Raw genomic sequence first — 937 nt, forward strand, 5'->3', positions numbered from 1 at the left:
CAACAAAGTATAGAAGGTGTTTATACACAAATATGGGCTAAACTGAGTAACAAACTCAAAATATAGGCTAAAGTGTGTAAACATTTTCTCCCAGTAGACATAGAGCGTAATTTTCCCTTTATGATTACTAACACAAATATAGAAACCCAAATTAGGTAAAAAACATTTCAATTTCTCTTATTCTATACAAACCCATTTCAACTACTTAAAAATAGGTCTCAATTTGAACTGTCACATTTCAATAAACAAACAAATATTAACAAACACTAGAGTATTAATTAAAGATTAAGTGTTAAGGCAGTTAACATTTTACCAGAAAAGCCCAGTGATCGAATTGTTCGTTGTTTTTCTTGGATAAATTTTGAACCAGTGACGGTTTTGTGAGACCCATTTGTGTCTTCTTCATCGGAATCTGTGGACTCACCGGCCAATTTACTGTTCTTCAGTGTCCTTTTTGGGATTTTTTTGAAGTTAGAGGGATTCAAAAGAACAAATATAACACGAGGTCGATGAAAGTTTCTAAAAGTACAATACAGTCCTCGTGTTTTATTTGTGCTTATTAGTTACTCCCTCCATGTCAATTTATATGCTTCCTTTCCTATTTAGTCGGTTCAAAAAGAATTTAATCGGTTAAAAAAAATGACACCTTAGTATATTTGGTCATAGCAATGTAACTTTAATCTTCTTATTAATCCTTACATATTTTCTTATTTAAGGATTCAAAAGAGCAAACATAGCACAAGGTCCAATTGAAAGTTTCTAAAAGTACAATCCGATTCCTTAGAGTCTTTTTTAGTTTTATTTGGTGTTTGTTAGTTTGGGGTCGTTTTGTAGCTATTTAGGGATGGTTTTGGTACGATGGATAAGCACAAAAAATATTGATTTTAATGGGATAAAGATTTAGTACCACCTTATTCTTTGTTTGGTTACAAATCGT

Source organism: Lycium ferocissimum, chromosome 4 (genome assembly GCF_029784015.1).
Source record: "Lycium ferocissimum isolate CSIRO_LF1 chromosome 4, AGI_CSIRO_Lferr_CH_V1, whole genome shotgun sequence".
In the NCBI taxonomy this organism is placed as follows: domain Eukaryota; kingdom Viridiplantae; phylum Streptophyta; class Magnoliopsida; order Solanales; family Solanaceae; genus Lycium; species Lycium ferocissimum.